This window comes from Mytilus trossulus, chromosome 13 (genome assembly GCF_036588685.1).
Source record: "Mytilus trossulus isolate FHL-02 chromosome 13, PNRI_Mtr1.1.1.hap1, whole genome shotgun sequence".
Classification (NCBI taxonomy): domain Eukaryota; kingdom Metazoa; phylum Mollusca; class Bivalvia; order Mytilida; family Mytilidae; genus Mytilus; species Mytilus trossulus.
The window spans coordinates 11,727,489-11,742,696 of record NC_086385.1 but is presented as its reverse complement, the minus strand read 5'-3'; the positions used below and the strand labels follow the sequence as shown (position 1 = coordinate 11,742,696).

General features: G+C 32.0%; 1 long non-coding RNA gene across 2 annotated transcripts; it reads right to left on the bottom strand.

The window, feature by feature from the left end:
• Positions 1-309: 309 nt before the first annotated feature.
• Positions 310-13,105, bottom strand: LOC134694916 (uncharacterized). Of its 2 annotated transcripts, none has more exons than XR_010102648.1 (4): positions 12,997-13,105; positions 5,250-5,334; positions 727-849; positions 310-391 (listed from the first exon to the last, which is right to left on the bottom strand). It is a non-coding gene; the product is annotated as an uncharacterized LOC134694916 (long non-coding RNA). The 2 variants fall into 2 exon arrangements; XR_010102649.1 differs by lacking the exon at positions 12,997-13,105 and adding an exon at positions 12,853-12,989.
• Between the last annotated feature and the right edge of the window lie 2,103 nt (positions 13,106-15,208).

Here is a 15,208-nt window from a genome sequence, read left to right as displayed (position 1 = left end):
ACCATCTTAAAAAATTATTGCATTTATTTTATCAAGATATAAAAAAAAACAGACTAAAGATGACATAGTCAACATTTAACCATATTGTTGTAATCTTATGATGAATGATATTGATAAATAGTCCTGAAAGTAATAGATGTGTGTTTTTGTTCATTACATACTAAATAATAAATTGATAAAGAGTCTAAACAGTACAACCAATTTATTTTTCCAATGCATTGTTGTTTTTTCCGCATACAAATAATTTTATATGGTTAAAAAAGTTATTTCTTGTCATGTATGACACTGTATCCTTCAGTTTTTTTTATCTGGCTATTAAATTGTTCTACCACTTGGCTGCTTAGGTCTTTGTATTGTGGAAAACTTCTCATTTCATAGCTATCACTGCAACCTGAAATACAGGATTATAGTCCAAAGTATAGAAATTGAATGTGCTTCTGTTGACAATATAATAATGAATGTGATTATTTGAAATGTACAATAAGTCATGTTTATGCTATGATGAAGCTGGCTATATTGATTTTTATTAATATATTTTAATGAATTTCAAGAACAGAATATAAATTTCAGCCATCTTACATTCAAATCATTTAACAAATATTTAGCAAGTAAGCATGAAAGTGAATTTAAAAAGTAAAAGAAAAGAAATAGCTTATAAAGCAAAAATATATTATGACAAAACAAGTGCTTTTCAAAAAATGTCTTGGGCTAAGGCTATTAACTTACCAAAATGATTATCCCAATGAAATCCATCAACTTTGAACTGTGTATTTTTGAAAAAGTGTGGATCACGATTTAAGCAGTATCAATGAAGATTGCAGGCATTGTCATAGATGATGAGTTCAGGAGCTGAAATAAAAAGTCTAGCTTTAAACATACAGTTAGATTAAAGAAATGAGTACCACATTTTGCAAATTACCTTCCAATTTTCAAGCATTGGGATAAATAACAACAATTTCTAAAATTAACATATCATATTGCATATAAATACCTACAACAAATATATTGTTTGAAAAGCAGGTTGTGACTAACATTTAATATGAAATGGAATATTAATTTGTATGGTGTAAATAGGTAAACATAGAAGGGAGATAATATTTACAGTCCTACATACATATTTTATATGTAGAGAAGACTGATAACCTTAACAAGAATCTGTAAATAAGTAAACATAAAAGGGAGATAATATTTACATTCCTACATACATATTTTATATGTAGAGAAGACTGATAACCTTAACAAGAATCTACAAACAGGTAAACAGAGAAGGGAGATAATATTTACAGTCCTAGATACATATTTTATATGTAGAGTAGACTTATAACCTTAAAAAGAAACAGTATATAGGTAAACAGAGAAGGGAGATAATATTTACAGTCCTAGATACATATTTTATATGTAGAGTAGACTTATAACCTTAAAAAGAAACAGTATATAGGTAAACAGAGAAGGGAGATAATATTTACAGTCCTACATACATATTTTATATGTAGAGAAGACTGATAACCTTAACAAGAATCTACAAATAGGTAAACATAGAAGGGAGATAATATTTACAGTCCTACATACATATTGTATATGTAGAGAAGACTGATAACCTTAACAAGAATCTACAAACAGGTAAACAAAGAAGGGAGATACTATTTACAGTCCTACATACATATTTTATATGTAGAGAAGACTGATAACCTTAACAAGAATCAGCAAACAGGTAAACATAGAAGGGAGATAATATTTACAGTCCTACATACATATTGTATATGTAGAGAAGACTGATAACCTTAACAAGAATCTACAAACAGGTAAACAAAGAAGGGAGATACTATTTACAGTCCTACATACATATTTTATATGTAGAGAAGACTGATAACCTTAACAAGAATCAGCAAACAGGTAAACAGAGAAGGGAGATAATATTTACAGTCCTAGATACATATTTTATATGTAGAGAAGACTGATAACCTTAACAAGAATCTACAAATAGGTAAACATAGAAGGGAGATAATATTTACAGTCCTAGATACATATTTTATATGTAGACAAGACTGATAACCTTAACAAGAATCAGCAAACAGGTAAACAGAGAAGGGAGATAATATTTACAGTCCTACATACATATTTTATATGTAAAGAAGACTGATAACCTTAACAAGAATCTACAAACAGGTAAACATAGAAGGGAGATAATATTTACAGTCCTAGATACATATTTTATATGTAGAGTAGACTTATAACCTTAAAAAGAAACAGTATATAGGTAAACAGAGAAGGGAGATAATATTTACAGTCCTACATACATATTTTATATGTAGAGAAGACTGATAACCTTAACAAGAATCTACAAATAGGTAAACATAGAAGGGAGATAATATTTACAGTCCTACATACATATTTTATATGTAGAGAAGACTGATAACCTTAACAAGAATCTACAAACAGGTAAACAAAGAAGGGAGATACTATTTACAGTCCTACATACATATTTTATATGTAGAGAAGACTGATAACCTTAACAAGAATCAGCAAACAGGTAAACAGAGAAGGGAGATAATATTTACAGTCCTAGATACATATTTTATATGTAGAGAAGACTGATAACCTTAACAAGAATCTACAAATAGGTAAACATAGAAGGGAAATAATATTTACAGTCCTAGATACATATTTTATATGTAGACAAGACTGATAACCTTAACAAGAATCAGCAAACAGGTAAACAGAGAAGGGAGATAATATTTACAGTCCTACATACATATTTTATATGTAGAGAAGACTAATAACCTTAACAAGAATCTACAAACAGGTAAACATAGAAGGGAGATAATATTTACAGTCCTAGATACATATTTTATATGTAGAAAAGACTGATAACCTTAACAAGAATCTACAAACAGGTAAACATAGAAGGGAAATAATATTTACAGTCCTAGATACATATTTTATATGTAGAGAAGACTGATAACCTTAACAAGAATCAGCAAACAGGTAAACAGAGAAGGGAGATAATATTTACAGTCCTAGATACATATTTTATATGTAGAGTAGACTTATAACCTTAACAAGAATCAGCAAACAGGTAAACAGAGAAGGGAGATAATATTTACAGTCCTAGATACATATTTTATATGTAGAAAAGACTGATAACCTTAACAAGAATCTACAAACAGGTAAACATAGAAGGGAAATAATATTTACAGTCCTAGATACATATTTTATATATAGAGAAGACTGATAACCTTAACAAGAATCTACAAACAGGTAAACAGAGAAGGGAGATAATATTTACAGTCCTAGATACATATTTTATATTTAGAGAAGACTGATAACCTTAACAAGAATCTACAAATAGGTAAACAGAGAAGGGAGATAATATTTACAGTCCTAGATACATATTTTATATGTAGAGTAGACTTATAACCTTAACAAGAATCAGCAAACAGGTAAACAGAGAAGGGAGATAATATTTACAGTCCTAGAGACATATTTTATATGTAGAGAAGACTGATAACCTTAACAAGAATCAGCAAACAGGTAAACAGAGAAGGGAGATACTATTTACAGTCCTAGATACATATTTTATATGTAGAGTAGACTTATAACCTTAACAAGAATCAGCAAACAGGTAAACAGAGAAGGGAGATAAAATTTACAGTCCTAGATATATATTTTATATGTAGAAAAGACTGATAACCTTAACAAGAATCAGCAAACAGGTAAACAGAGAAGGGAGAAAATATTTACAGTCCTAGAGACATATTTTATATGTAGAGAAGACTGATAACCTTAAAAAGAAACAGTATATAGGTAAACAGAGAAGGGATATAATATTTACAGTCCTAGATACATATTTTATATGTAGAGAAGACTGATAACCTTAACAAGAATCTACAAACAGGTAAACATAGAAGGGAAATAATATTTACAGTCCTAGATACATATTTTATATGTAGAGAAGACTGATAACCTTAACAAGAATCTACAAACAGGTAAACATAGAAGGGAAATAATATTTACAGTCCTAGATACATATTTTATATGTAAAGAAGACTGATAACCTTAACAAGAATCTACAAACAGGTAAACAGAGAAGGGAGATAATATTTACAGTCCTAGATACATATTTTATATGTAGAGAAGACTGATAACCTTAACAAGAATCTACAAACAGGTAAACAGAGAAGGGAAATAATATTTACAGTCCTACATACATATTTTATATGTAGATAATCTTGATAACCTTAACAAGAATCTGTAAATAGGTAAATACAAAAGGGAGATATTATCTACAGTCCTAGATACATATAATACAGGCACATTTGTACTTTTGACATTAACAATAACCTTTACATATATAGTCAGGCATACAAGGGAGATAATATTCACAGTCTTAGAAATATATTAAAAAATTCTGAAAGTTAATGTGAATTTTTGAATGCAAATAATGTGATTGGACCTTTACCAGAACCTTTAAACACATATAGATATGCAAATCCAGATTCAAAATTGTGCCTAGACTCACAAGGATATTTATCTTGACATTATCATAGAAAAGTAGATTTAGATCTTTCTGTTAAGTTTTTTTGTAAATATCAATTTTTATGTATACATGTCATGCATGTAAGTGTCAAAAAGGTGGTTTATATTAATTTGATAAATGTCTTTTTAGCCTTGTGAGTTTCGTCCCTTTCTAAAATAAATTAATGTAAGTTCATATGCAATTGGGACTCATCAGTAGGCATTGCATATGATTTCAAAAAAAAATATTGAAATGTATTTATATACTTTGTATGTATGTTCCTCGCAGTTTAAATATTAAAATTTAAGGGGCTATACATTTGTTTGTAAATACAGATTTCACTATTTTTTTGGTGTAAATGAATTTTATCTTATTCCCAATCCAAAAAAAATAAATGATGTATAAAGGAACAATAATAACCTTCTCTCTTCTTTAAATTATGAGTGTAAAAAAGGATAATAAAATTTACTGTATATTATGCAAGTTATGGCAGATGTTAAATAAGTGAATTAATCATATTTTACTTCAAATAAATATTAATATATCTGACTGTTTCGTAGCTTTAAGATAGCATAAGTAATATCAATTTCATTCAAACTCAAATTACATTGTTAGCAAGTAAAGATCTGCTTTGAAACTGCTACTACACTCTGAATCTTCACTTGTGCCTTCACTTCTACTTGCTTGTTTCATTTTTTACTATTATCTAAACTTCCTTTCTGTAATCTCTTACCTAGCAGCACCTTTGAAGTATCCAGGGGATCCTCTCCTTCTCTACATGAAGATTTAAACCCATGTTCAGTTTTAAATCTAGTTTTCTGAAAATACAGTTTTTAATTATATATATATTTTAAGTCTTACTAGCATAATAAAAAGAACAAGTTTTTGAGAGTATTGGGTGGCAATACACAGGGCTCACACTACTTCAGAATGATAGGGAGAAGCTACTTTTCTTTTAAAAATTGAGAGGGAAATAGGTGAGATTTGAAAAAGCTTTTGTTTGCTCACTGCACTACACTACAATCATGACTATGTTGTATATTTTTTACTATTAATACATTAAGGGTCATTCTTTTACTGTGGATTCATTATTATTCGTTGGATACCTTTTTCATGGATTTCGTGGGTACAGGTGAACCACCAAATTAAATGTCAATGAATAACAAATTTATTATAGGTTCGTCTGCAAAGTTTGACAAAACCATGAAATCAAATATCCACGAACATGCAATTTTTTCTCAATCCACGAAAATTGATACCCACGAAAATAAATGAATCCACAGTATATTGTTAAAATTGTACCTGGATATACAATTAAAGTAACTGTTGTTTAATTTTGTCATATCAAGTGTTTTTGTAAAAAAGGCAATTAATTATAAATATCTATCAATAATAAAAACATACATGACATATATCAAAAACGAAAAGAAAATTGTTATATCAATTAAAAGTCAATTGAAAAACTACTATGTTATCATGTTCATGAAGCAAAGTATTTTTCATTAAACAAGAAACAACAGTTCAGCTCTGACATTTTAATATATAGATTCTACCACTGCATCGAGTGAGATAATATATTTATCCACTCCAGACAGTTAAATTTTCAATTTAAAACGTGAGGCTCGCTGGGCGTTTTTAATATTTAAATTAAACTGTCGAGAGTGAACAAATATGGTATTACAGGAGATTTGGTGGTGGAATCTGTTTCTCTTTTTGATTTTCAAACAATATGCAGGCAAATGTATTCCTTCTTTATGAAAAATCTGCAAAAATATGTGTTCTTTCTATGTGACGTCATCAGGCATGGTGGTCTTTTTTCATACTGTCACAATAGGAAATTTAAAGGAAAGCAAACAAATCCAGCATAATAATCGGATTTTAACCAATGATGAACTGGGATCAAATGAACCACACATGAAATTTGGTATACAATGAGTTCAGAGGGGATAAAGTCACGAAGAATTAGAGAAAGTAATTTATATTAGTGTAATTGTCCCAGAGTTCAGCAACTTTAACTTATAAGTTAAAACAATACAATGTACATATAAATGAAAATATATATAATAATCAAGAAGATCTATAAAAAAAAAATTATATGCGTGAAGAATGCCTTATTTTTTTCTTTTGGGATCAATTTTAGTCTGTCATCAGTGCCATTCTTGTGTTTGTAGTCATTATCCCAACTATGCAGATTTCAGTTAATGTTAGTCCTTTTCCAATGAAATCCCTACAAGATCTGTAGTTGTACAGCAATATGCCCAATAACTTGAATAGCAGCCCCAGACAAAGAAAAATTATACAAAATAAACAATGTTGTTTTGATCTGAGCGTCACTGACGAGTCTTATGTAGATGAAACGCGCGTCTGGCGTATTAAATTTTAATCCTGGTACAAAATGAGCGTCTGGTGAATTAAATTTTAATCCTGGTACATTTGTACCTTTAATAACGATTGTACATGATATTGCGAAAAAAATGTGACATTTTTAATGCAAAACATGAACAACAAATTACTTCTTGGAGTGCGAAAGTGAGTTAGGCGCGAACGGACATGATACCTTCTGACATACACCTTTATATCACTATTAGCCTTCCCAGCTGGCCGACCTGGCCGCTCGACCTTTTTGACGCATACAGCAATCACTTTTCCATTGTGGTGTCACATATTTTGTTTTATGACGTCAAAAATTTACGGGAACCTGTGTGATATCCAGTAATGGCGGACAAATAGCGATAAGGTGTATTGACCCAAGATGCAGGATTTAATGCATCATTGAAGAACACTTAATAGCCTTCTGCTGTTGTTTACACTTTAGTGTGGTTATTGTCTCATTAGCATATTCCCATTTCCTTTCTCAATTTTACTATCGGGAGAATTTTATCAGGGAGTTGTTTACAAAGCAAAAAAACACGGTCATATATTATTGTTGTAAATGGGCGAATGGTGAATGTACGAATATGTGTGAATGTGTGAATATATGAGTTACCTTTTAGTCGGGAGTATCCAACCAACTAGGTTATCAATCAAGTCTCTAGTTCTAAGTTATACGTCTAGACACAGAGGTTGTTTGCAAGTAACTGATTCGAATCGTCAAGTTCCCGCGGTCAGCTGATCTATATTTCCGGTTTCCGGTATGACCAAATACCAACTTTATCAATACAACATTCCTCCCCGTTTTCAGCAAGAGTGATCATCTCCATATAATTCCACCATAAGACTATATACATATGTCCACAGATTAAAAATATCGCAACACAAAATTGTCCAACAATCAATGGTAAAATCTGTCCTTCTGTACACTAAAACCTATCCTATACATAAAGTCATATATGTTATCTACAGTTCTTTTATTTGGTATAACTTCTTGGCATTATCTGTTGTTATCCTAGCCACCTCCTCTGTGGAGACGTTGTGGAGGTTGGCTATCTTTTCAGCCAAATCTTTCACCAACAATGGAGAACCAGTACTTCCATCTGCTCCTGGTAGGTATGGTGCGTCTGTTTCCAATAGCAGGTCCCTTAGTTCCATCTTGCATACTAATTCCCTAAATTGGGGGTATTTTATCTCATTGAGTAGGAAAGGAGATATTCCAAATTTTACCTCTGGAAAAGCAATTTTCCATTTGATATATTCCGCATACGATCCATTAAAGCAGTGTCTGTGGATATGATGGTCAGCAGGTAAGTTGTCTGTGAGACATCTAAGGCATTCGTTGGATGTGTCATAGTTTCCCCGACAATGTATGACCACAGGTAATCTTTTCTGTTTTGCAATTCTTGCCTGCTTTCTCAGGATATCTTTTTGTTTTTCAAAATCTTTTGACGATGGTCTGTCAGTTATATCTAACCCACATTCTCCTACCGCAACTACTTTCTTGGAGTCCAACAATCCCTCTAAGTCCTCTAGCCATATCTGTAGAGTTCTTGGGCTTTCCTGGTTAACTGTTCTAGGGTGTAAGCCGAAAGTCAATCTTACCCTTTTATCTTCTCTATTTTTTTCGCGTTCAGAACTGCTTGGCCATTTCTTAGGGAAACAGTAATTTGAAATTCCAAATTGAAGACAGTTTTTTATCCGGTCTTTATCAGTGTTGAATTGCGGAAAGTCAGAAGATCCGACTCTACTTCTTTATTTTTCCAAATGAAAATGTGAATCCACATAGTTGATTTTAACTGGAGGTATGTATAGTTGGAGGCGTTGTTCTGTAGATATATCAAGGTAACCCGAGTCCAAAGTAAGTAATGAAAGTACTTTCCAATGGAGAAGAGAAGATAGAGAGACGGCTGGGTATGGTTTCATATAGGCTGTATCCGGTTCTAAATGGTTTATACGGTTGAATGAAAGAATGGGAGATACGTCTTCATCAAGGAAGATGGATTGATGACATAAATCTCTATATTTTTTGTTTTGGTTTACATAATCACAGGCTTGTGTAACTTCTTTGAATCCAAATGCATTTGATATTTTCTAGATGCTTCTCAAAACCATTTCCTAAGATGATGACGTCGTTTAAGTAAGCGAGACACTCAATCCATGTGAGACCTTGCAGGACAAGTTGTATAACTCGACTGAAAGTGGCTGGACTGTTACATAGACCAAAACTCAGTCTTACATGTTCAAATAGACCATATTTGGTGATAAATGCAGTCTTGTATCTGTCTTTCTCTGCTATCTCCAGCTGCCAATATCCTGCCGCCATGTCCAAAGAACTCATTAAAGTACTCCCTCTCAATGTATCTAAGCAATCTGATATATTTGCTATCGGAAATGCGTCTTTAATTGTGATCTGGTTTAATGGACGGTAATCACTGCAGTAGCGAAGTCCACCATCTTTCTTGCGAACCAATACTGGACTAGCTGCGTGATCAGATATTGAAGGTTGTATGATACCCTTCTTTAACATTTGTTGTATATGTTCATGTTCCTCTTTCTCAAATTTCAATGGTGTTCTTCTCAACTTCTGTTTTGCTGGTTTAGGGCCTTCTGTCTGTATCTCATGTTTTATTGCCCCATTGAAGAGTCCCAGGTCAAAATCGTTTTTTGCAAATATTTCTTGAAATTCAATTAAAAGTTCAAAAAATTTCATAGCTTGCTTACATGTTAAGTTATTTGATGAGTTCTTAAACAGTTGTCTAAGATGTTCCGGAAGTTTTAAATTTAAGTCTTCAATTGTTTCCTCCTGGACACTTTGTCTTTCTTCTGTTTTTAGTCTGTTAACTTTGATACTTTCAACTTCAAGTGCTGCGTCAAGGATCTCTTCTACTTCTACTCCTGTGCCAAAAGTGTGATATTTTCGAAGCATAATTGTACGTTCTGTAGGATTCCTCAGTAACGCTATAGGAGAAGTTTTATTACATACAATATGTGGTGCTAGTAATCCTTTTAAATCTTTCTGAGGATGAATTACTAAGTCTGATTCAGGTTCAGAATCACTTCCAATATGTACATATCTCATTGAAAAAGGAGGAACAATGGCCTTCTCGGTCAGCTTTATTCTGTATATCTTGACTTCTGTGTTTTCTTCATCTTTAATAAATGTCAGAGGTAAAAATTCATTGTTAAGCTGTATTGAATTTTTCTGCAAGTCAATTATTACTTTGTTATGTTCAAGGAAGTCTATTCCAAGAAGTACTGTATCTGGAATATCAGCAATAACCATGTTCCAATTAGACAATGTCTTTCCAATCTTTATAGGAATATCATTTGCTACCCTAGCCAGCATGTGACTGTCTTTTGTTTTTCCTTTCAAATTAACATAATCTGTTAATCTTGGTTTAGGATTCATTTTATCGTAAACTGTCCTATTCAAAACTGAGACTTGAGCTGCTGTGTCAATAACTGCATTAACTGTCATACTACCTATCTTAATTGGTAAAATTAAAGATTTTTTCTGACGAACAGTAGAGCTATTTTTCTCATATAAAGTGACTTCATAAATCTTGTGTGTATCCTCATCTTTTTTCTTAACATCATGTTCAGGCGGCCTTTTCTCTAAATTGTAATAGGTTGAAAATTGGCCTATATTTTCAACCCGCTGTAGTTTAAATGACTATCTGTGCTTCTTACTCTGGGTGATGGTGACCTACTTCTGTCAAAATTTCTTTTAGGACAAGATGCAGCAAAATGTCCAAGATTCCCACATGCAAAACAGGTACTATTCTCTAATCTTTTCCTATCTGGACTAGGTGCAGGTGAGCTTTTTCTGAAAGCTTTTGGAGATCTAGACCTTTCCTCTTTTCCTTTCAAGATGTTTAGTATCTGTGACAATGACTTCTTCATTTCTTGTATGTCGTCTTCATTTTTTTTAACTCTGATGTCCATTTTGGATGACTCTGACTGTGGCTTCTCCCTATATATAGCCCTAATAACAGCCTCTGACTCTTTTATTTCTGCAGGGTCCTCAAATGTTACTCTCTTGATATCAGTTGTTTTTCTGCTTCCCATTATTAACCTCTGATTAGTAATTGCACTTTTCATATACTGTGTGGCTTCATCTAAAGAACTTGGATTTTTATCCATAGCTACTTATGCTGCTTGTTTTTCAGCGCATCCTTTAAGAAAAGCATCTACAGCTACAATCTGAATGAAATAATCTGGAGATTCAGGGTATCCATCTGTGGCTAATTCCTGAACTTTATCTGCAAACTCTTCCAGTGACTCGTCTGATCCCTGTTTAGCTTCTTGCAATTGACGCCTCAAGATGTGCGGTAAGTCCTTCCTTCCAAATCTGTCATTCATCTTCTTACATAGTACTTGAAAGTTATCCTTTATCTCTACTGGTCTTGAACTGTAGAATTTAAGTGCTTTATCACGAAGGCAGACAATTAGATTATCTAACTTCTGTTGTTCTGACCATTTACAGCGTTTGGCAATATGACAAAACTGTGCGAAATATGGGCGCCAATCTGCTTTGCCATCAAAAGTGGACATTTTTGGTGTTAACGGTCCTTCTATCGAACTTTTAACATATCTATCTTCAGTTGACTGGTTCTTAGTGTTTGTTGGTAGTTTATTCTCTTTAACCTCTTCTTTTATAGGAATTGTCTGATGCTTAAGCAATACTGTCTTACTAGGTACTGAAATTTCAGATAATGTTGGGTCTTTGCCATATACCCCTGAAGGTGCCATCTGATTAATTTTTAATTCTAATTCATGCTTTTGAACCAGTTCCTTTTCTCTTTTATTCCAGTGGTGCTCCCTTTCTTCTATAAATAGCTTTTCTTTGTCCATGTTGTCTTTGAATTGATTCTGCATATACACCAGCTTTTCTTCCAATTGCGTATGTATTTCTGCTATGTTCTTCTGATGCTGTGCCTCTATATCTGTTATTTGCGTCTTAAATTCTTGCCCTTGTTCTTCAATTGCAGCATTAAAACTTTGTAATTGTTTGTCTTCATCTCGCAGATTTTCTTGTAAACTTCTGACATATTCTTGCATTTCCTGATTAAATTTGAGCGAACCTTCTTCTGGTTCAAAATTAATTTTCCCTGTATCAATAAGGTTGTCCCATACATTTTCAGGTATATCAGGTATCAATTTTAAATCTTGTATTGACAATATTTTCTTTTTACTTCTTTCCTGCAAAATAACATTTGCCCTTGACTTTCCAATGTTCTCGAGCAACAATAAATCATCATATGTTGCGGTGTTGATATTCATAGCCATGGTAACCAAAGAAAACCGAAAATCACGTAAAACAAACAAAAATCACGAAAAAATAATATTTGGAAATAGAAAAATATTGATGTCAGAGCATCCGTCAACAATATATTTTCTATATGATCAAAATAAATACGTCAAACTACACGTAGCTTGTTGTCAGAGCATCCGTCAACAAGTGTTTCATATGCGGTCAAAATATGTGTACAACGGCACATATACAAATGAACGCAACGCGATCAACACAATTCCAAATACTTTTCACTAGAAAGATAATTTTTATTTACTAAAAATAGTGAAAAATTACAATGTTTGATCACAACATCAACGAGTATATATGTACGTATGGATACACGCACACACCCGCACTACCAATGTTGTAAATGGGCGAATGGTGAATGTACGAATATGTGTGAATGTGTGAATATATGAGTTACCTTTTAGTCGGGAGTATCCAACCAACTAGGTTATCAATCAAGTCTCTAGTTCTAAGTTATACGTCTAGACACAGAGGTTGTTTGCAAGTAACTGATTCGAATCGTCAAGTTCCCGCGGTCAGCTGATCTATATTTCCGGTTTCCGGTATGACCAAATACCAACTTTATCAATACAACATTATTATTACAATTAATTATTTTTACATCCAATGCTTCCTTGGTGTCAATCCACAAATTATTTACCTTCATTTCAGCTTGAAACCATAAAAGTCAATAGGTGAAGTTACTTTCTTATTATATCGTTTTTCAAATTCAATTTTCTTAAAATCAGTACTCGATAGTTCTATTTATTAACCCAAGATTAAAATTCTTATTATTTTATCTCACCTCTGAAGAGTACATAATTGCAACAGCGAATTTCATTGGTTAAAATCACTGTGACGTCGCAGTCCTTCAGTTCAGTCCAACCACATATTTTACGCTTGCTAATAACTCAAAGACTTAGTAATACAATGACAAAAAAGGTATGCATTTCTTACTTTGCTGAAAATTTGCAAACCATTGAATAGTTCAAAATGCTAATGATTTTTTTTATCAAAAGAAATAGTTTACCTGAGCTGTATTTGGACGAAGAACACTTTTGGAATTTCGGATCCTCCTTTGCACTTTAATTTTGTTTCTTATTTTGATTAAAGGGGCACTAGCTGTCAAATTCATTGTAACCGATTTGACTCAAATTCTCATATTTGGTTTATAACAATGTAAAACATTTATCCAAACTATCAAAAGTCTAAAATAAACAGTTTACAGAGCATGGGGTAGATAATATATAGGTTCGTTTCGTGTGTATTTTAGTCCAGACGCCATCTAATTAACTATCGATTTGACCTCAGATGACCATATAAGCGATGTAAACAAAAATAAAGATACGAATAGATTAAAACAACACGTGCAATTGCATTTTTATAGGTCTGTTTGATTTTATTTTATAGATTAAAAATAGATGTTTCTAATTGTTTTTAACCATATAAGAATGATTTTATGTGCATCGAATTAGTAATCAAATGATTTACCGTAGTTTCACTTTCATTGTTGACATTCTTTTTATTTAAATAACCAGTACACGTACAATGCATGCGTTGTCAATCTCTAGCTAGGGGTTAACTTGAAGTTCACATGAATACCGGTTAGAATGATGATGACGTTTTCACTTGCAAGCGAATCAGTCAAAAATTATGTTTAATCGCTTATTTCAACAAAATTAAAGGAAATTGATTGCTAAAAGCAAATTATTATTTCATTATTCCAATTTGATTAATGATTGATCTAAAAAAAATCATACTTTATTTTTTAATATACATCGTAGCTAGTGCCCCTTTAACGTTTTATATTATCTTATTTGTGCGACCCAAATTATTATTTTGTTGTCGAATTGCGCCTCTGGAGTACGTTAGTTTAAATCTGGTATCTATGATTTATTTCCATTTGAATTTGTTGAACCGAATACTTTAGGCAAGGTCTATTCACTTTCGAATTTTGCTGATTTTACACAAATAATTGTTTGTTATTAAGTCGTTTTAAGAATAGAAAATCCCTTTTAAAAAGGCTGAAATAATAGTAAAACAAATCAAACAAATGGAAAACAACGTCATATTCGTAATTTGGTACAGGTGTGTCTTTATGAAAGAAATGATGGAACATAGCTAGCCAAACCCTTCATTTGAATGAAAATAATATAGAATTACACTAAATAGACAACAATGAGTGAAAAAAACGAACAGACTCAATAGAACTATCACACTGAATTTGTATGTTCCCTTTGAGGATTTTTTTAAATTGGTATGATAAAAGAGAGAGAAAAATGCTAAATATAATAAATTTATATTACCCAGTGCTTGGTGTCATTTTTACAAACTTAAACCAGTGTTAGAGATAATTTTTCAGTACTACACAAAAGCCTATAAACAATATATCCATTCACCTGAAAATACACAGACGTTTACCCTTATGACTACCACATTATATTTATTATATATTATAAACAAAATTAAAGTTTTATCTATACCTTTCCCAAAAAATCCTTTTGACACGGGTTAGACAAAACATCAATCAAAACATGTATGACAAATGTATTGCAATATTAAGATCGCATTTTTGTTATTCCTATAGTATTTCATGTTTTGTCACGGTACTTGTCTATCCCAAATTCATGTATTTGGTTTTGATATTATATTTGTTATTCTCATAGGATTTTGTCTGATGCTTGGTCCGTTTCTGTGTGTTTTACATTTCAGTGTTGTGTCGTTGTTCTCCTCTTATATTTAATGCGTTTCCCTCGGTTGTAGTTTGCTACCCCGTTTTTGTTTTTTGTCCATGTATTTATGAGTTTTGAACAGCGGTATACTACTGTTGTCTTTATTTAAATGGTTATATTTAGAGTGTGTTTTAAACTAGCAAACGTTGTTTAGTACTTTTCAGTGACAAATTGTGTTTTGTTCTTTTATGTTTATATGTTTTTCTTCTTCTTTTGTACCGAGTACGGGTACGTCTCACTAAATTTAGATATCTGTTTATATGTTTTTCTTCTTCTTTTGTACCG